The following is a 19,672-nucleotide window of genomic DNA, read 5'->3' as shown; positions in this document are numbered from 1 at the left end:
CCAAGTACCTGATGGTTGGTGGTATGGTCTAAACATAGTGACAATATTACGTTGCTTAAAAATTGAGTTTTGGGTTTTTAATATATTATTTGCCCTTGAGTTTTAATACTGTTAAAAATAACAATATTAAAATAAATACAATAGAATTGCCATTGTCATATGGTCCAAAAAATTAAAAAAGTGCCATTATTTTCTCAATAAAATAGCTAAAATATGCTTAAAAAACCCCTTCATGCACATAGTCATGTCAGATAGAGGCATTGTTTTAGATTGCATTAAGTCTGTTGTTTGTTTGTTTTTTTGTTTTTTTTGCTGTTGAGGCTTGAAAAAATTACAAAAAAATGTGACCAGCGAAAAAAATATTAAAACTAGTTTGCAGCATTCAGTGTACGGTTTTTCTTTCTCTCTTCAAATCTAAAGAAATTTTAAGAACTAGGACTTCACCTGTGAAAACGTTCCCTCTCAGAAGAAACCTTTACAACTGATTAGCAGGCGCCTTCGCTACCAATATTAGCTTAGTTTTACTTCTCTTTCATGTGGAGGCTGTTTTAAACAGAGTAAAATCCACTTGAATATTTGAAGAAAATCCACATTTATTAGATTGAATTCACATAATAAATTCCACAGTGATAGTATTCCGCATTTTTGAGCAAACAAGTTCCTCACTTAGTTTTTGAGAACAGACAGCTGCTGATTGGCTATAACATCATCCGCATAACCCATTGTTTGTGTTTTTCATTTACGTAACGCTCATAAGAATCATACAAAGCAGTGTTTTTTTTGTACTCTTAAGGTCATAAATGTTATCTTAGGAAGAACAAATGTTTTCACTCACACCTCAGATCAGGTTTTGGCCTCGTAGCTAAACAATAAGTGCATTCAGACGAGTTTCTCTTCATTCAAACAAGTTTGTCTTCTTTCTCACCTTTTCCAACTTTTGTTCGTTGTGACTCCTGCTTCAGTTAAGCGCGTAACTAAAACAGCACCGGGATTCTTGACCGTAAACAGAAGTGTAGTTACCCAGCACATTTCACCACAATACCAAACAGAGAGACATAGGAATTTACCCTCAGTTTATAAGATTGATTAAAATGTTTGGCTTTAGCTCAGTCAGGTTCCAGTTTGGTCTGATGATTTATATATATATATATATATATATATATATATACATATATATATATATATATATAATGCTTGAAGACATGTCCAAAGCATAACACATCCCCTTAACTTGATCGAGAAAGTCTTTTGGAAGAGAGATCCAGGCGAGCAGCAAACATTTTAGTGGAAACTAAGAGACGACTACATGCCCCATTAAGAATGATGACATGCAAGGGAGATGCAATGGAAGATAGAAGACTGCTTTTATGCGTTCGTTACAGTGTTGACGAGCAAGTCCGAAGCATTCCTGCCTGACTATGAGAAGCACCTGTTGCACCAGACGGATTACATTCCTCACAGGTCACTCATTTAGACTGTACGCAGTTTCAACCAGTGAAGCTGCTTGTAGCCATATGAAATATATCTTAGCATATTTCCCTCACCTTTGTTCGGATTTATCGACATGTGTTGGCAATTAAGTTTCCACGAACGCAGCTGTGTCCTGTTGTTTCTCGTCTAAACAATTACATTCAAAGGAACAAAACGTGAATTGAAGGATCTTTGCATCCGTTTTGATGTTTTGCCCCAAAAGCTGTTTTAGGTCTGCAATTATTTAGACCTTGTATTGTGTGCAGGCAATAAGCAATCAATCAGAAAATCAATTAATTGCATGATAAATTAAAACAAGCTCAATAATTTGCAGTAGCATGTTTCATAGTTTTTCTCTTTTCTCTCCAAGGAAAACTAGATGTCAAAAGTCTTCAGTGTGGTGCTTGGTCTTCACCTTGTTTTGGAGGAGAGAGACTTATTTGTTGTTTCTGTTCTTTTGTTTATTTAAGATATTTAAAATGTCTTCCAGTTCCAGAGTTCAACGTTCATTAGAATTTAAAGTTATTGATCTTTGAGAATGTTTTCTCACCAATATATCACTTTAAAATGGTCTCAAAAGAACAATATTATTGTTTATAGCAATAACTCTTGGGACAATTTCTCGTATAGCAGACTTTGTTATAGTTATGTGTATTTGATTAGACATTAAGGTAGTGATGAGCACACAATTGTGACTGTAAGCAAATAACTTCAGCAGCTTTACTCACTGATCTAAAGTAAATTCGCTTTTAATGCATCATACTATCATTTTTTTTTTTTTTACACATTGCTTGGCTTCACACCTCTTGTGTGGTTTTTGTGCCAGTTGATGTGATAGCCCAACATGAAATGATGTGTAATTATTTAGTGGAATGAAAATGAAACGTGATTTTCACTTCATTTAGCCCATCATCTCAATATGAAAATAGCGTGGCTCAACTGTAAACTTACCAAGACTCGGCCGTCTGCCTGAACTGACAGGCTGAGCAAAGGGAGTGTTAATCGGAGAAGTAGCCATGGGAACTCTGGAGGACTGCAGAGGTCCAAAGCACCGGTTAGAGATTGACAGGACAAGCATCAGTCATGCGCTCATCAAAGCTGGTGTTTTTTTGAAGCGCCATTTTTAAAAAGAGCACACAACTAGCATTGTCTTATAGTGGCCCAGTCAAAGTCCAGACCTAAATTCAGTTGAGAATTTGTGACACAACTTAGAAATTTCTGTACACTAACATTTGACACCTAATCCAAGTGTGGCCTACATGGTTAAGGAGACTGCAAAAATTAAACCTGTAGACAATACTGGTAGCAACAGACCCCAAGTCACTTAATTGCAGGGAACACTGATTGTCGACTCCGGTCAACTTGATACTCATGCCACACATTTCCTCCCAATCAAAAGTCATGTACCTCATGGAGCATGACTGGTGTGTGCTCATGGTTGAGATAGCCACTGGCCTCTCTGCAACCTTGCAAGGATAAACGGTATAGTGGACGGATGGATTTAGTGTTGGTCTGTCATGTAAAATTCCAATAACTGCTCAGCATTACGGTTCAAAGTGTATCCTGCAGGCAAGTATAGCCATCTTCAGACTTGAGAGGCTGATATCTAGTTAATAAGCCGTGCTATTTGTGTGACCGGAGGATCTACGCTTGGCTATCTTTGTTAACTTTTGATTTGGCTTCTTTAAGAAACTTGAGAAAGATAGGCGGCGCACTTGGTAATGCTACTCGTTATGACCGTAGAAAGCCTTGCATCGTCTCCGGTGTAAGATTTAGATTTTTATTTTCGTTTTACGGCTCATGAAGCGATTAATTTGGACTCCAGAAATAGGCCCGGGGCGTGTAGAGATTATCAGTTGTCAAAAGTTGATTTATCTGGAATTCAGAGAAGGTGATAACTAGGATGATGCAGTGTGAATTACGACCTGAATGAGGAAGCGTTGCACATGCAAAATAAATATAAAACATCAGGCAACGTTGTAAATCTTGAGATCCCCGCTTAACAATAAACATGAAGTGAAGATTAACAGACATTTGTTTATCAATATGGGTTGCCGTTCACATTATGACGGTTTCTTTTTCTATTCCTCTTAAACAATGTGTATGGATTGGTTGAAAAGGGTTGCCCTCACGGTACTTGAAGTGCCATTAGTTCACACTTAACATGGCTGTCTTATATTTTTGCCGTTTGGATGGCCTCTAAATGCTTTTGGCAACCACCAAAGTTAGTGTTAGAGAAGCAGAAGCTTAGAAAAGGTAATAATGGTGGGAAAAAAAGAGGATAAAGGAAAATGTAGGTTCATCGTAACTGATATTACCACCACCATATTCAGCATTTTAATATAAACCAGTTTGTTTTTAACTCAATCAAATTTGTTTGACTTTGTTACAAGCTCAACAAAACAGGGTTATAAATCCTAAAACAGGCATTTTATTGCTGCAAACTATGTAATAGATAACTGAAGACATGTATCCAGAGAGAACTCCTTTGAATTTCATTATTTAGCTTTTCCAACAGAGTCCATTAATTGTATAAAAGTTGAGTTGTGTTTGAATTTCACTATGTGATCATTTGGTTTCACAAAAAAAAAAAAAAAAAAAAAAATCAAAGTATATTGATTGGAAAATAGAATCTTTTTTAAAACGTCATGGTTATGCTTGTTTGTGTATGCACAAAGTTCCTGAGCCAACGCTGGCGTGCAGTCGCACTCAGACTTGCATTTGTCTGAGTGTGTGTATCAAGTATGGTTTGTGTGCCAAGCTGTAGCTCCTGTCCCTCACTAATCCCTCTTGCAACAGTGACATCAGTGCTCCTGTTTTAGCTGGGAGGGGTAAGCGGGTGGGGGTCTGTTGATTACCTTAAGCGCCCCTCCCCAACCCTCCCGGCTGTCTGAAGAGGACTGAAGATCCTCTTGTGATATTTGATTAAAAACAAATGAGCTGTAGTCAGAACGCGGATCCATGGCAGAGTCGCAGTTAGTTGGGATGGTCACGTATTCTGATCCTGTTGCTTGGCGGAACGGCGTTGAAGTTGGCTTGTTTACATGCCGTTTCTTCCAAGAACAGTAGATTTGTTAACCCTTTTTTTCTTTCTTTCTTTTTTTGTCCTGCGTGTTCTCCTCTTAACTTGACATACACAGTGAGGAGGGGTTGACCGCAACTGAAGATTAAGATTACTGTCGTGTCACTGGAACAAGCGTCGCTCCACTTAGATTTCACTGCCTTCTTTACCTTGTGCCTTTGCTTGAGTGGCCTTTGACCTTACCTGGACGGATTTAAGGGAGGAAGTGCACTGAAAGCAACACGCACCAGATTTATGTGAATGTGGCTCTCTGTGTAAGTGACGCACTGGTGGGAGTGGCAGGAAGATCTGGAACAATATCAGGGAATCTGGACACTGGGAAAGGTTTTCCTTTGGTTTGTTCTTACCAAGTCAAATGAAGGCCTAAGTCAAAGTGAAAACAAGTGCGAATAAAAGTGAAAGTGAAACAGCTGAAGGAGAGAACTGCAGTGAAGGAAGGAGAAGAGTTTTAGTACGGGGTTGCCCTGGATAGCTTAGGATTGTCTAGGTCTTATGGGGATTTCTGTGTAATCTGGATAAGGACAAAAATACCTTGAAGGTGAAAGTGCTCTGCTTTCTATGAGATCTGTCCCTTGTGTCTGATTAATTTAGACTGATTGGTGGGGAATGGAATGAGAAGCGTTTCCACCATCAGTTTTACACTTTTTAAGTTCAGTTTATTCTCCATGAATCCTTTGAATACTCTTCTGTATTTTGTCTGCATTTTGTGAAACATTTAGGCTAAAATCTACAAAATAAGGAATAAGTACATTTAGAAAAAACAGAGAGCATTGCAGAGTGAAGTTTCATGCACAGTTAATTAGAAACTGAATTTCAATTTTGTTTGAGGTTTTATGATTGTAGAGTGTGGAATTATTATTATGCTAACTGCTAATTGTGCAGTCTTCCCCAGGAACAACAAAGATACTGTTTGCCCACACATGACTAGTGGTGGAAACATTTCAGGTGACTCTTGTAATGTAGCTAACCCCATAACCCTTCAATTTGTTTCCAGCTATGTAGAAAAACAAATAGTTTTTGCTAATCCACAGATTCTAAATTAGTAGATGGTATTTTCAATATACATATTCTTAATTTAATGAAACATACAAAGTATCTTTACATTTTGAGAATTGCATCTCATTGATACTCCATCGTATCAATTTTTTCTAATTTTTTTTAACAATTCTTGGTATGTGTTGAATATGCATCAACAGGCATTAGTTCTATAAATATGCCACTTTGGATGAATTCTGGTTTCAGGCGAATTTGTAACAATGTGACTGATTGTTTCTATGTCTCCCATAACCTCTAAATGTGTGAGAATCCTTGGTCGAGAGAATATTCATAGAAATTGCTCTGAGACCATCTATCTGTTTGAACTCATTGTTCAATAAGCAGAAACGGTTGAAGGTGCGACCTCTGCCTGTCCTTTGTGGTTTGCTAGTACATTGACTGTTTTTTTTAGAAAAGGCAAATGGTTTCATTATGTTGACCTACCTTTGATCTGGACTTTGAGGCACAACCATGTGCCAGTCAGTCAAAAGCACAAGCCGAGAAAAATTTTAAAGAACATTTTTGAAAATTTAGAAATTTTCCAGGAAAATTCAGATCTAAAAGTGAAATTAATTTCAAAACACTTTACAAGACAACCATGTCCAAATCATATCCAGTTAAAATGAATCCCACTCAATTCATACCGTTGTCCGAAAGAGTCCCAGTCACACACTTGGTCAATGAGCCACGTATTTATTTCAAAATACTGCCTAAATGGGAGGAAAATAAAATAGAGACTTTTTAGGGTTAGTAATTCTGCTGCCGCTAGCTCTAACTTCCATTTAGATGGAAACGCACAAAAAATATAAGCATAGATGTCCACACCTGCATTGGTCAGTTACCTAGGCTCCCTTTTGGGCTCCATGTTGCTCTGACATTGATGCATAACCCAAACATCCCTCTGACTACGTTGCCTGTTTAGAGTGCGTTTGCAAACCATTAAGTGAAGCAAATTGATTTGAAAGGTGAACTGGTTGTCTGTGAACTTCGAGGCCTTCCCTCAAGGCCAAGGTTTCCTCATGCTGTCACCCAGCTGGCCCGGGCCCTCGGCTCCTCGGGACCTGTTGGTGGACTTTATCGGTGCTGGCTGCCGGCCTGGGGCCCTTACTGGTTACTGCATTTTAATGGATTATTTTCAGTGCCAGTGGTAATTCCAGTTCAGCTACAGTTCAGCAAAATCTCTGTTTATGGCAAGCATGATGGCTTCTTATGGTGATAGAGATACCACAATATCTGAAATAATGAATAGAAAGGAAAAGGCAGCAAAACTTTACACACTTATAAACCTAAATCTGTACACACAGATTCAGTGTTGTAAGACCGGCTGAGTGAATTCCACACACAACAGGCCAACACAGAGCGCGAGTGTTAGCGAGTGACACACACAAGGCTTACCGCAGCAGACGTCAGCCATTACCACTGAAACAGTGACGACCGCTCGGCAGGGAACAACCTCTCAGCTGACCCTAAGCATCAAGCTCGCATTGTTTTGAACCGCTTCAGCTGGAAGGTTAGTTGCAAAAATGACCACACGTAAAATTTAGCAGGCAGCTGCCACTCAAGTGTGTAATCGGCTGTTTTGCAAACAGCTGGCGCTCGCAGAGAGCGACGGTCCAGCAGTTTAAGCATGTGAACACAGGAAATGCTGACGAATTATGATAGAAATGCCCTGAAGAGAAAAACACAAGTTTTGATTCAAATACAAACTAATCTGTCTTGGATATAAAAAAAACAAAAACAAAAAAAAACAACAAATCTCACTCTTAAGAGTAGGCAGCTGTATGTTGAGCATTTTTGTTCTCCATGCTCGTCATGTGACCTGGAGAAATTCCAGTTACTTTCTTTAGTGACAATCAGACACACAAATGCGTCACGTTGGACATGCGTGTTTGCGGGCAGAACAATGGGGCATTATCTGCTCAGGGAAAACTCAGCTGGAACACATGTAGTCATGATTTGAATGATTCAAATCCTCATAAGAATGGGCGGTCCAAATAAAATTCTTTTGAGATGTTAATTAAACTAGCGACATACATGTCAAACTCCCTTCTGGCCAGTACTGAATGATCTTATTTTCTTTCCTTTTTTTTTTTAAATGGAAAGGATTATTATTTTTGACCTCGTGGCTTTTAGAACTTTCAATCATTTAATTGCAATTTTTCATGCTAAGCGAATGCTTTGCTGCATTTCTCATGCCGTGGTGAGATACTCTGAAATCCTTTGTGTTCCAATTTACAGCATCTGTCAGGTGTTAGAATTTTTTTTTTTTCCCCCGGCTGTAACTGTGACTAAATGTAAAAAAATAAACAAATAAAAACTAAAACACCCAAAGGGTTCTATTATATTTAGTGTGCTGCTCTCAATCTATGAAAACCAGTGAGAAATGGGGACAGGTCACCAAGGATGGGGGGAACCGGTCCTTTTTTTTTTTTTTTTTTTTAAACCATGGACGTCATTCGGGTTCATTTGGGACTGATTTCCAGGACAAGTTCAGTCTCCTGTGGCCTTTCTGTTTGTGTGTGTGTGTGTGTGTGTGTGTGTGTGTGTGTGTGTGTGTGTGTGTGTGTGTGCGCGCGTATAATGTTCTCTGCTCATCAGGTAGGACAGGTGTCTCTGCCATTGGAATGAGGATCAGTGCGTACTCTGCTTGTGCCGCATGATGAAAAGTATGTGCACATCTGTATAATCTGAATACTTTGTGTTCTAGATAAGTGGAGTAAGGGAGGCTTTGAAATGTCAAAAAACATGTGAAGCAAGCAACATTTAAAGAAAGTGATTGAATCAGAATTTTTGGAATATTTTTGAGATGATTTTGCAGATCCACCAAACAGACTTCTGGCCTGCTGTTACCGATTATAGCCTGTTTGTCTTGGAGAACTGTAAATTACAGCATTCAAAATGTTTTCAGATGTTCTGGATGGATTTAAAAAATTTAACTGCCCACACCAAGCAATGTTTACAGTAAAATAAAACTGGGATTTTCCACAAAACCTGATCAGGTTGCAGAGCTGTCTCTTTCTGCATGATTGGAAAGATCCTACAATAAAATACCCCCAAGGTGTGGGACAGAGTTATATATGTAGTAACAAAATGGAAAATAATTAGAGAATATCTCCCTTTAGAAGATTTTAGTCTTCTAATGTTTTTTTTCTCAACTCAAAATATAACAAGCACACCATTTCACAAAATTTTGCTCATGCAACACCGATCTGTGTCTCCCTCTGTTTAGAAAAATGAGACCATTGGTGTCTGGAGTTAGCATGGCCTGCTAGCCCTTAGCTTTGGTTTGTTCAATAAAATAATAAGTTATTTATGAGTTTTCAACTGGCCAGTGACAAGTCGAACAAACCAATCTCAAAATTGCATTAAAGTACAAAATTTACTTGGAAGAATTTTCTAAGGAGAATTGTGCCATACAAATAAAGCTGGTATGGTGGCAGTTATTTCATGGTTTAGCTTACAAATCTGTCTTTAAGTAACTCATAACGTAGGACTTTTGCCTCAGTTCTGGTCTTGACGTATCTGCTTCGAACAGTTTTCTTCTGCGATCCTCGACTGCAGGTGTGAACAACCGATGAGAACTTTTCAGGTTTTCTGCTCCTGAGTTCTTATGAAGCATGAAATTTCCTTAAAAGAAACACATTCCCAACCGCTGTCCTCAAGGGAGAGTATGTATTGACTTTAAATCAGCGGCAGCTGATGTTTTGATATATTTTAGCAAAACCCTGGAGACAGTTTACTGCTACCAATTTATTGTTGTGATGTGACTCCTAAATTAGGAAAATACAAGAGTTTGGGACAGAATTAAAGTGGGCCATTAGCTTTGAGTATGACATTAAGCTATCTCTCTGTATTAAGAAATGAATTGTGTTCTTTACCTTGTCTCTATTCTGTTTATAAATGGCAGAATCTTGCGTTGCGTCAATATAAAACGTAAAATTTTTGACGATCTGAAAAATCAGATTTTATTTATTAATTTTTTTAATGAAAATATATACCACTAAGCAGTCCTGAAATAGTTGGAATTTGAATCTTTCAGAACTGGTTGTTCCCTTTTCGGTCAGTCCAAACATGCAACTGAGGAAAAGAAAAAATCAAAACATCCCATTGTGTCAGTTGATTTATTTATCAACACTTAATCTCATGCATAGATTTGCGATTTATGAGGTGTGCCAAAAAAAAAAGCATTAATTTGTTCACCAAACAAAATAATGCAAAACATTTTTTTTTTTTTTTTTTTTTTTTACTTGCAGCATGTTTACATTAATCAAATGAAGCATCTGGGGGTGACTGTGACTAGCACAGTCACCCCCAGATGCTGTGACTAGCATCTGGGGGTGCTAGTCACAGATGCTAGTGACTAGCACCAAGACAAAGTTCCAAGCCTATTGTCTTGGAACTTTGATATGTGTCCCTCCTCCAATTCCCTTGTTGTAAATTTGATAAATTACCATGCCACCATCTTTAACAAAAGTCTGTAAATGTTCTATTTACATCTCAGTCAGTGTTTCCAAGCAGGGAAGCGTCTAAAACCTCCAGGCCCCGCGAGGTCTGAAGTCAGGGGCCGCTGTCCTCTACTAGTGACCTTGCTTTTGTTGCGTCAAGTAGTGGATGCACCTGGTGCTGGTGGAGTATTGCAACATAACAAATGGAAAAATCCTAGCTTAGTCTGATGAGTGAACATTTTTCTTCACCTCTGAAGTTAGGTTTGCTTCCAGATCTTAGTCCATTCCACATAGTGGTGTTAAATCCAGGAGGCCTGTTTTTCCTCTGTAGTGTATTCCGTCAGGCATCAGGAGAGAGAGCGTGGTTGAGATACAGAGAAAGCACGGAGGGATGTTCTGGGACAAACCGATCTGCAGTGGCCTAGTTTCCCTCAGCCGTGCCAGTGACTCAACTAAAGTCTTCTGCGTGGCTGACTGTGGGATGGGTGACTATGGATGAGCATTTGGGCAGAGTCAGACTACACATGCTTGGAAATATTCTTTCTTGCAGTGAAACAGCAAAAATATCAACTTCTTAGATTTTTTTTATTTTTATTTTGACTGAACATGTAAGCTTGTGACTTTGTACCTGAAATCAGTCGGATCTAAGGGGACAGAAGGTGATGTTTTTATGAGAAAGTCAGCAGTGAAGTAGAATTTATTTTTCTTCACTGCTTTCATAATTCAAATGAAGTTAGAAATTATTGTTTACATTATAAGCATTTGACTTGTTTTGGTTGCATATTCTAGAGTTTCAGAAAAGATGCATTCTAATTTCTCCGAGGGTGGGCTTCTGCTTTCACTTAGTTTCACTTTAAAGGCGTGAATTGATTTTAATGCTTCACAGACCCAAATCATCACACTGTGCTCACCTGTTGGGTGAAGTTCTTTCCATAAAATTCTGTTAAATAAGACATCTTCAATCATTGCTTCTCTGTGAGTGAAAGAGAGAGAGAGATGTTTTTTTTTTCTTTTTTTCGACTTTGTACAATTTCCTTTTGCTAACGCCTAGCAATGATTATGACTATATTTGTGCCTGTGCAAAAGCAGAATAGAGGAACAAACCACAGAGTCTGTTGAAACTTGTTGAAGATCTTTCTGTCAATGAAGTGAACATTTTGGATTTCTATTTCTAGCTACCCTAGAAGTTGGCTATGTGTTGTCAGTCTTCCTGTCCTGAATCTGACCTCACTAGTTCATGTTAATTGCCATTTTCAAATATCAGACTAAGGTAACGGTTCTGAAACTTATCACTAGTCTTCATTCTGGGTGTGGTTCAAAAATTTCAAATCATAAATAGGACTGACAGTGGGATATTAGAGGCTCAACACAATGGTTGCTCCCATTGTTCAAAATTTATTTATTTATTTGTTTATTTATTTTTTGACTACAGAAAAGATGCATTCTAATTAGATTTTGAACTAATTCAGCTTCTGTTTGGCTCTGCATCAGATTCTGTTCTCAAGAAATTATGTCAGTTGTCTGAACATTGACAACTGGAACTATGCTTTAAAATTTAATTACTTGAATCATGCTCTAACTTATGAACTTCGCTGGGTCAGTTCAAGTTTTATGGTCGTTCCATGATCTTGTATTAATGTCTCTTTTACTGGTCTTCTGCAGCCTTGTTATTAAGCAAGTCCTTGATTGTAAATTTTTGTTTCACTGAAAATGTAACAGAGATTTAAGCCTTTTAGTTCTGGCACACTTTAGATCATTTGCATTTAAAGTCCAAAGATCTGTTACAAGTGTTATTGCATATTTTCCATGTCAAAATGTTTAAATGGAAGAATATTCTTTTCCATGATACGTGTTATCTGCAGTCATTGGTGTCTAGATTTGTTTGCTCTAATGAACATTTTAGACTTCTTTTCGTACAATAGCTTGTGTGAATATTAAACCTGAAAAATCAAAGCAATTTCTATAGATGACGTATTTGTATTCAAGTTGATGTCTAAGATAAAAAACACAATTTCTAACTATTTAATTGCTTCTTATGTTAATTCTTTTTAGCTTACGTGAAAACAACAACAAAAAAAACTAGTCTATGACTAGACGTCTAATAAGTTATTAAAAAGAAAAAACAAATCATAAGTATATGAATCTTAATACATATGTAGTTATGATGGGAAAAGAACACCCATCAAATATTGGACTTTAATGTATTTTGTGCATATTTATTAGTTTTGGCCAAACTTATATATAAATTTTTCCATTTTGGCTGCATCTTCACATGGAGGACTCTTTGTTGTCCACCGGTTTCCTTACTTTTACTTTATTAAACACAAAGTAAAAGTGCTTGATAAGATATAGGATATTTTCTAATTTATTATTAAGTTGAATCATAGTTTAACTCAGTTGTCTTTGTTAAATCTATATTTTGATAAATTTTTTTCTCTTGAGTATTTTATGCTGCTTATTTTATCCATATTTGTAAAAGGGGGGTGGTAATTTAGTCACACCTTTAATAATGATTGCAGCATGATTTGAAGTTAATTTAGGATAGTTGAAGAAAAAAACTGGATCTCTTCTACTCTGGCATTGGGGCGTGTCAAACCTTTCCCCTAAAAATCTGACCCACTCACTAAATCCAATACGTTTAATAGCAGAATAAAAACATTACTTTCTGAGACCGTTTAGACTCCAGCCGCACAAAGATCGTCATTCCAAACACTTCCCATTTCACTTTTTGTGTTGCTAAAGTTCACCACAGAGCTGTGGGCAGCAAATTCGAGTGGCGACACATGAAAGTGAATTATTTCCTTTGAGGTAACACACACAGCATGGGAAGCTCGCAGTAATATCTGAGTGGCTCAGCGTGTGCCGGGGCCGATGCGTCGCTCGGTGCCATTTAGCTCATCACTTAGCTCAGTGTGTGTGAGAGCCACTGTCTGCCTGCCTGTCTGGGACACAGTGTGCATCCACACCTGCGGCTGGGATTGCTGGCCTTAATCAGAACTAATCAAGAACATTGATTCATCTCCATTTGATTCACATTTTTAGCCCGAAAAGCACACCACACAGAGGCCAAACACACATGCAAGCTACCCCTGACTCTAGCTGTCAGAGCCGCGCTTTGCATAATGAGAAAATCACTTTGCGCCGTATATCCTGAGCTTAAGGTGTTCCCGACATCCCCATGTGTTGAAGTTTGAAAGGAGGACTCGGCCCCGAACCCAAAGAGGGGCGTGAGATCCGGAGAAAAGGTGCGTCACAGGGCGGGATCCGGAGATTGTCGGAGAACGTGAAGAGCACGCAGTTCATTGGAACTGCGTGCTCTTGCGTCGCAGGGATCCCAAGATTCCCTGCATCCGCATCCCAGCACTTGGGTGGAGGAAGCTGTTTACTCTTTCTATCTCTCACTGCTGACGTCGGCGCACCGAACAATGTCATCCAATTTCCTGTTTTTCACTTTAGTGGAAAGCCGCTCTCCCACTGTGTGTGGTGTAGCCTGGTGTGTGTATGTGGGTCTAGGAGCATGAGACCGAGGAGCTGACAGGCCGGAGGAGAGCAGCAGGAGGAGGAGGAGATGTATAGGGCCGGATACATGGGGAGCAGGATATAGGGTCAGAGGCAACTTCACTAAGTAAATACATTAGATGTGTTGAATGAGGGCAGCAGAAGACTGAAGACTCTTCTGATTGCTGTGGAATCACTCTACTGTACCTGCTCCGAAACAGGCAGAGCGGTCCGAAGAAGCAAGGAAACCGTGATGCCTCGTGACACGAAGGCTTCAGTGAACCTCTTTGAATGACTAGGAGACAGTAAAGCTTTGAGTTTTCTTTGTTGGAACAATTGTGGCGGAAACGGTGAAAACCAGGTCACCATCAGTTTACCTAAGTATTTGGTCAAATGTGATTTCAATTTTATACTTTTTAACAACTTATTTGAACAGTATTTTTACAGAATAGAGTGATTAGACAACAAAATGCTTTATGAATTTTAAAAGTAAGAACTTTTTGCACAACTTGGTAAAGATTATGCATGCATATACTTTCTGGAACAAACTTGGTACGCTTATATGTGGTCATCGTCCATATTTTTTTCTAACGATGCTTATTTGCAAAACGTTTTTCTACTGTGGTATAAGTTACTTATTTCTATTTCAATTGGTTCTGCATTTACAGTATAAGGAAATGGATTTGTGGCATAAGCAAAGCAGAGTATGTTGGTCCACAGCTTTTGGTGGAAGCAGTGTGACCAAGTGGTAACCAGATAAAGGACAAGGCTCCAAGCTGTAGTGGTTGAATATGGTTCTTGTTTGGCAGTAGGGCCCCTGTTTGTTCAATAGGTCAATGCCTAAATTGTCAAAATGCCTTGTTTGTTCATCAGTCTAAGGAAACAACCCTAAGCAAGAGTCAGCAGCAGCGTAGACTGTTTGGTGTCGGAAGAGAAGATTTGACAGGGTTTTTTATGGGCACAAACTACTATCTTAACTCTGTTGCTTAACCCACAATTGCCTTTTCCTTACAAAAGTGGCCCCACCTAACGGGAGATTAAAAAAAGCTTACCAGCAGTAGAAGATTTCTTACTAAGAACCATTGTTATAGAAATTTAATTATTAACCAAACACAAATGTCCTTATTTTTTTATGCTAAGTGCGTTCATGTCTACTTCCCCACCAGTATTTTAGTAAATGTCCTATAGCAAACTCAGTTTTTTAACAACTCTTCCAGAACAAATTGGTGAGCCTCATTTGAACTGGTTAGTTTCCTGGAACAGACAGCTTTAAAGCATACCCATACATTTTTAATAGGTCTGAGGTCAGAGCCATTCAAAGGCTCACTTTTAACCCTCTTTATCCATTACAAAACCACTTATGGCGTGTGTTTGGGATCATTGTCCTGTTTGAAAACCCAACTGTTTCACTGTTTCAAATGAACAGCTTTCTGGTTGTTCATTTTAAGTGCCTGTGAAGAATTTGGGGATAGTGTTCTCTCATTATGTGATCCCCTTTAGTAGAATTTGCTAGTTCCCATTTGGAGTGAAACAGGCCTGCAGCATGATGCTACTATGGCCATGCTTGACATGTGGTGAAATGTTCCTAAAATCTAAAGCCTTTTTTAGATTCCCCCAAACATTCTGCCATGGGCTTTTCTTTTATTGAAATGGAAGACCATTTTATTATTAACAGTCTTCCAGTTGTTTTGTTTCAAAATTTGTTGCTCGTGGTTTGTTCTTGAACATCCTTTATTCATTTTCGTTTTTGTGAAGGTGACTGAGTAAAGAGGCTTGAAGGTTGGATTCAATTAAGTCTTCCACCAGGAGTATGGTCCCAAAACGGACATAAATCTGACTTTGGAATAAATAAAGCAGGCGAACATTAAGCTTCTAGGATGGCTCCAATATGAACCCCAATGAAAACTTTTCAACTGTTCTCAAAAACCGATATGATGCTAGGAAACTATTCAGACTGGTGTTAGTCTATTGTGTTTAATCAAGCTTGAATTCAATGCTGCCATCTACTAATGCCATGCCACGATGCATTGATTTATTAACAGCAAAAGTACTCCAGACTGATTATTTCATGAATATACCATGCAGCACTTGAACATATCTTTCAGTAAGCTATGTTAAATAAACTTTTTTTTTTCTTCCCTGTCATTTTTTTTGAGAAACAGAATTTTGGGTTTGCATTGGCTGCTATCAAAAGAACAAATTAAGAGTTTCCTTTTGTTAATTTCTAAAAAAAAAAAAGAACTATTCCCCTGTACTCAAAAGTAACTGAGATCAGTCTAACATCCACCCAACTCAGAGTAGGCCACAGCAACTTACTTCAAAAGTTAAAGCTTTGAACTTTTTGGTATTCTTCCAGTGAGCCTAGCATTTGCCAAGATTTGCCAGTTTATGCCTGCTTTACTGTGGGCATGAAGTTTGATTTTAATATATCGAAGCCTTGCCAGAGTATGATTACTGCTTGTTTTAACAGCTCCGCTGCTGGTTTTAGCATACTCTACTGGTCCATTATTTCTGAATATCAAAGGTTTGAAAGCATGAAAGTATTATTTGTGCGACATTTACATTGTGCAATGTTTTAAAATCACTTTGTTGCACAGAACCAAAACTGCATCTTGTGTTAAACCAGCATATACTATAAAAGCTCGCATGCACGCACGCACACACACTTTTAAACAAAAAAAACATTAAATTAGAGAACAGCTTTAGGGTTGTAATTTAAATGCAGACTTCATGTATATAGTAATGTATTATGTTTTTAAATAGAAATTTAACAGCATGTGAGTTTATTCTCATGAGACAGAGACATTATAGTATCAACAAAGACGAACCTATTTATGTTTTAAGTCACTTTTGTCATTCACTGACCTCAGATGCAACAAGCCAACATTTCCTGCTGCTCCTCAGTCTTGTTGCCTTATTAACAAGTGGCCCTGTGCACACACAAACCCAAGCGTTGAGTGTAATCCCTGGTGTGACTGGTATAACTCAGCAACGTTTAGTAAGAGGATGGAACAGGGATTACTTAGGCATCCACACCATGTCAGTGCTTCTCGCCTCCATGGCCTACTTGCTCTTACACTTTCCTTGCTTGGTTTTGCCTCTAGTTGAATGCTGGACAGCTAAAGTCTTGCTGAATGATTCTTTGCAGTGTGTGCGCGCGCGTGTGTGTGTACTGTGTGTTTCCTTACGAACGCGGCAGACTGCTTTAACTCCGTGTTTGTGTGTTGCAAGCCTGCTATACGAGTTACACAACCTCCGCTGCAGTTGGATTGGCTGTCTTTGTCAGTCAGAGAGAGTAGTCTTCCTGCATGGAGACAGTAATGTGTTGTGCACTGCTCTTGCTAGGCTGAAGTTAGCTGGAGGCTTTGTGGCCAAACTCAATATGTCAAGGTCCTGTCCTCCACTAACTCCCCCGACATACAGCTTTTACATACCGTAATATTCTTTTGTGTGAGCACTGCTTGTAAAAGTTGCCCGGCTGCAATACAGTGTTTTGAGACCAGAAAGTTATTTGTTGAGTCTGAATAAATTAAGGAGGTCAGAACTTTTAAAAAAAATCTATTTTGTGCACTGGAGATATCGGCATAAGATCGCCAGTTTAGCTGACACTTCCAGGTAGCCGCAAATTGTTCCATAAAACAAGATTAACGAACACAGAAACAATCAGATTTTTATTATTAAATGTTTGTTTTTTTTTTTTTTTTATTGCTGTTGCATAATTTCACAGAGCTTGATTGAGAGAGAACAAAAGGAAATAATTTACTGGTTCTCTCCAATAAAAAAAACACTTTTGGGGTCACTCTTTTTCCTGAAAAAGCTTACTGTATTTTCTCAGATGTAACAATTGAATCAAACTGAATGATTCAAAACACATCTTTTGTTCCCTCTTACATGATGCCACATTTGTAAGGACCCATATAAGTTAATTTTAGTTGGTTTGAAAGTCTTGTCAAAACCTCTCTTCCAAGGCAAAACACTTTATTCTGCTGCTGATTCTTGCTTTGTACAGTTTGACTTAGATGATGGAGGGAAGTGGAGACCAAACATTTTGGCTATTTACCAATTTATTCAGTTAGCAAATAGGTGTCTCTTTAGTGTGTTGAAGAACCATACACATCCACAACAGTCTGGTACTTCCTCTCATGCTTGGTCACACAGTGCTGGGATGGTATATCATCACTCAGTCAGAGAAAGCGGTTCTGTTGGTCAGTCTGGCATGAAAACCAGGATAACACCAACTTAAGTGTTAAATAGGATTGAGGTCAGGTCTGCAAGATGGCTAGACAGTGTGAGTCTCCGATTATTGGCATCTTGGAAGATGGAGTTGGTCCATAAGAGGAGAGAGATGGAATTCTAAACGTTGGCAAAATCTCATATTGATATCGCTTTTCAATGAAATTGCCTTAAATGATTATGAATCTTGGCTCCATACCCATCACACTGCCTTCACCAAACACTTCCTGGCATGATGTGGAATCATAATTGTTTCTTTTTGAAAGTGTTCTAAGTATGTTTTACTAGAACCAAGACCTTGGGGCAGACCCAGAGTTTGGTGAGAGAATACCATAACAAGCTTGGAGGTGCTGCTTGTAGCAAATCTAAAACTAAAAGACCAAAGAATTAAGAGCCAAAAAAGCAGACTTAAAGTTTTGCAGGGCTGAACTTTAACTTGAATGAAGAACCAAATAATCTTATCTCTTGACAATGTAAAACTCAGTGTTACAAACAGTTGGATTCTTTCATTATCACTGAAGCAAAACTCAAACATTCATCACTAGTTTTGGAAAGGACACCAGGTTCACCTAGTCAAGTTCTCCTGTGGAATTTTCCTCCACACCACTTCCGTTTCATTCCCTTCATTGTCATTTTTATAGCACTTGCAGGATGTCTTCCATAAACATGAGGCTATCATGCGACCAGGTCCTCGAGTCTGTTTGAACATCAGATGATCTCTGAGCACCAGCTTGTAGCTATCCTGATTCCATACTCCTTGTTTGAAGACAACTTCAACAAACAGCCCTGTGTCAGGATGACGTAAATTTGGCTACAACCGAGGGCTAATCTGCCCCGCCACCCCTGCTCCCTGCCCACCCTTCCCCCCCACCCCCGCCTCTTTGTTGTTTCACAGAACTTTCTAAAGGCTTACAATTTAGCAAGAACCGTTTTGCTGTGGCCCTGGAACGCTCTGAAATTCCTCTCTGTGCCCCCCCTCACATGTGTAGATTGTTTACGGAGACAAGGAATTCTGGAGGGACGGTAGCCCGTGAGGGGCTTTGGTTGCGATGGTTACTAACCTCTGAGCCAGGTTCCATTTAGGAGGAAGGAAGCCAAATCATATGCTGACAGAATAAAAGTGTTCTTATGAAGGGAAAGTCAAAGCAGTTCTGTGTGTTTTCTTGATTTGTTAGTTGTCATTTGTGCAGTGAAAAGAAATCGGAATACTGTGACTTTAAGAAATGGTGGCCACCCAATCAGGGGTGTGCTGATTGTGTGTCAGCATCATTTTAATGTTACCTTTGATAACGGGGATCCTTTGGCTACAGTATTAAGATATGTAGCATTTAAAAACCAGAATAAAAAAAAAAAAAAAAAGTTTCATAAAGCAATTTGTTTTCATGAGGTTAAAAAAATTAAAGTGCTTTTATTTTGTGTATAAATGCAGTGTACAATGGTGATTAAATAATATGAAATATTATATAATGTATAAGTGAAAAAAACACCCCTCCAAGAGTAACATTTAAAAAAATTTTTTTAGTTGTCTTAATCAAAGATTTGTGAAGCACTCCTAAGTGAACTGTGCTTGAGTTTTGAGTCCGGGTCGTAGATTTGGGCTCTTTGTTCTGTTCCTCAGTGTGATGCTGAATGTGTAGCTCTGCTTCACTGCCGTCTGGGAGTGCAGTTGCCATGGGTGTGCGTTTGTGTCTCTGCTGGAAGGTTTCAGTGGGTAATACAACTTAAAGTCACTTTTAGAGGATGAATACAAGGATCCAGCATTTCTTTGGGCTTCAGCAAGATTTCACCTCTGTTCACGCAGTTTACTTGTCTGTAGTCTTTTGTTTATCAGCTGAGTGATGTAAGAAGCAGCTACTGCGTATGTCTGTGTGATAGAAGGAGAGCTCACAAAGTCATTGGATTTTCATAA

The 19,672-nt window shown here is 38.6% G+C and overlaps 1 protein-coding gene across 7 annotated transcripts in view; it reads left to right on the top strand.

Moving 5' to 3' along the window:
• The window catches only part of pde8a (phosphodiesterase 8A), a 57,234-nt gene that overhangs the window by 10,786 nt on the left and 26,776 nt on the right, over window positions 1–19,672 (top strand). The gene's annotated exons all lie outside the window — the stretch shown is intronic.

This window comes from Gambusia affinis, linkage group LG02 (assembly GCF_019740435.1).
Source record: "Gambusia affinis linkage group LG02, SWU_Gaff_1.0, whole genome shotgun sequence".
NCBI lineage: Eukaryota > Metazoa > Chordata > Actinopteri > Cyprinodontiformes > Poeciliidae > Gambusia > Gambusia affinis.
The sequence above is the reverse complement of the archived record's forward strand: the minus strand, read 5'-3'. Positions and strand labels throughout refer to the sequence as shown.